Source organism: Taeniopygia guttata, chromosome 1A (assembly GCF_048771995.1).
Source record: "Taeniopygia guttata chromosome 1A, bTaeGut7.mat, whole genome shotgun sequence".
In the NCBI taxonomy this organism is placed as follows: domain Eukaryota; kingdom Metazoa; phylum Chordata; class Aves; order Passeriformes; family Estrildidae; genus Taeniopygia; species Taeniopygia guttata.
In genome coordinates, this window is record NC_133025.1 from 62,227,781 (window position 1) to 62,230,697 (window position 2,917).

The 2,917-nt window shown below is 43.5% G+C and overlaps 1 protein-coding gene across 1 annotated transcript in view; it reads right to left on the bottom strand.

The window, feature by feature from the left end:
• LOC121469204 (uncharacterized) overlaps window positions 1-2,917 on the bottom strand; it is a 28,587-nt gene that overhangs the window by 16,779 nt on the left and 8,891 nt on the right. The window lies entirely within an intron of this gene.

Below are 2,917 nucleotides of genomic sequence, written 5' to 3' on the forward strand. Positions count from 1 at the left end.
ACAAGCTCACTGTTTCCCATTTTTAACCATGCCAGGATCTTCTCTTTTGATCACATGCGTGGACATTTCCCTCTAAAACCTTCTGACCTAACCAAGAAGTCTCACCATTACCACTGTGCTTGTTTATCTCTCCAAAGAAATCAGTGTCCCAAAGCAAAACCTTCCATAACAGAAATTATGGTGACTTTTATGAAGGACATTTTTTGTATTTATCAGGCATTCACTGATTCAATTCCTTGTTATACAATTAATTCTCCTCCTACAGAAGTTAAATTTACCAGGCTGCAGTATACCTTAGAAAAACCTATGGAAACCGTTTTAAAGAAAGCCACCACCTTTGTTACTCTGCAGACTTCAGGCAACAATGGAGGCAACAATTCATTAAGTGAATGAAGTGCTGTAGGTAATTCCACAATTCCCCTTGAAAGTCATGAGTGAATATCACTCAGTTCTGATGATCTGTCAGCAGTCAATCTGTCTGCAACACAGTTTCTGCCACAGCATAGAAGAGATGCTACTCTGCCTTTGATTTAGTTTCTTCTAATTTAATGACTCTCCAAATTGTATTCTCTACTGGGATCGCTAATTCACTTCTAGGAAATCATTTTAACAGACCAATTACAACAGCAAATACAAATGCTGTACTCAGAATTAATACATTTATACTCCTCCCTGCTCCTCCTTCTTCCTGACATTTCCTTTATACCTGAATTGCCATGAATGAAGTTTAATACTCTGTGGGCCCTTATGGCAGATGAAGCTCAAATGGTCAGCCTTGCACAGCTTATGCCTTCATAATTCACCCTCTAAAAACCTTATTTCACATTCACCCTAATCCTCATTGGTTTAAAAAATCCTCTCTATCTTATCTGCAGTAAGTCAGACTGAAGAGGGTGTCACAAAATTTAACACCAGGCAAGGGACTGAAAAAATGTAGAAAAGATTCCTGGGGCTCACAGACACAGCCCTGGAGTGGCCTCACCTTTTGCTGGAACTCCCTAAACCCCAAATTTCAGAAGGAAGCCATGAAATGAGTATTTACAAGAGTGGAAGTCAGGGCTGTGCTTGCAGCCTGACCAGAATTGCCTTTGTCTCCATCACCTATTTACAGTTCTGATGAGTGACCACCCCCAGCAGCCTGAGATGACCACTCCTCCCTTCAGATCTTTGCTACCTGCTAGATAAAAAAGACATTTTCATAGGGAAAAAAAAAAATAATAGAAGCATTTTGACTTTTCTTTAATAAATACTAAAGGGGGAGAGGTGGTGGTGATAGGGAGATAAAGGGGTTTGCATCATTGTAACCCAAATCTGATTAATTTTTTGGGGTGAAGAGATGATTTATGTGATATTGCCTGGACATTACACATCTACCTGTAGTTGTGAGCAATCTCAATTCTACACACATTGCTGCAGGTTTGGAGCACTGCTGGTGCAGGCTGGCAGTGGTGGGGTCTGTACTGATGGGATCCAAAACACAGCTCCTCGGTGGCATTTGTGCCACTCACTTTAGTGCAGTGGGGTTTGTGTGGTAGGCACATTCATTGCTGTCTCAGGATTTTTTCATAGAAGAACACAGAAGAAAGAAAAAGAAAACTGTTTCTATTTCTGCTCCTTGTTTTTCCCATGCAGAATGTGTTTGGAGAATTGTTTACCTGGGGTGAGTGCTTGGTTGGATTCTGGTGAGGATTGTTTGAGTCTGATGGCCAATCCAACCCACCTGGGGCTGGACTCTCAGAGGGTCACGAGTTGTGAGTTAGTGAGATTTGGTAGTTAGAAAAAGTAGGTTTGTAGTTTTAGTATCTCCTTTAAATATTATATGAATGCATTATAGTATAGTTATAATAAAGAAATCATTCAGTCTTCTGAACTGGAGTCAGACATCATCATTTCTTCCCACTGGGTTCACCTACATTTACAATAGGTTTGGGACAGCAACTTCCCTCCAGAGGGGAGCGAAGAATCATCTGGGCTGGGTGAAGAAGGGAAAGAGATGAAGTAAAGTAAGCAAATGTGGTTTGAAATGTGGCAGCTGAGAGAACAAAAGACTTTGTAAAACAAACAAAGTATGTGGATTAACTCAAATGTGCAAATGTGTCCAGGGCTCAAGGACCAGAGGCAGTGAGGGCTCTGGGTGAGGGACAGGGAGCAGACAAGCACATGAACTCACCAGTAACAATGCTGCCACAGTGGTGGGGGAGAAGAAAAAAGAAAAACAATCTGTGTGGGGACCACTGCCCTTCAGCAAGACACAGACTCCTGCATCCACTGGGAAAACAAGGCTTTTTCCTTGACTGTTGTCTCCTTGCCTTCTGCCAGCGTGACTGTGAGGCAGACACATGGATAAATGCCACATGCATGCACTTACCTTTGTGGCTCCCAAGTCCAGAAGCAAGAAAAAGCTGAGTGAGGAGTAATTTGGAGATTGCCATTGAGCATTCCCACATGCAGCACCCATGATGGAGCAGGACAGGTCTCGTGGAAGGTGGTAACACTCTGGGGAGTGCCCAAATTGACAGTCTTTAGTCTTGGCGTCCAACCAGACACAATGTGGGAGATGCAAAAGCACCTTCACCAACACCTTTCCTTGAGCAAGGGCTGGAATGGAGTCAGAGACATCCCTCACCAGCACTGATGTCCAGCCAGGAGATCACTCCAACCTGATGGCAGGCAGAGCTGCCACAGCAGGACCAGCAGGGCAACATGACAAATTACCTTCACATCTTTCCCTGTGGCAGAAGTTCAGTGCAGCATTGCAGCACCCACCTCTGAGGAAGGTGAAATTCCGCAAGGGGACATGGACTGTCCTAAAAAATCTGCAGACCCGTATTAACTCCACAGCAAACATTTCACACGAACACAGTAAAGTCCAAGAGGGCAACCAGCCTTTTTGACATAAAAAACCCCCACACAACAC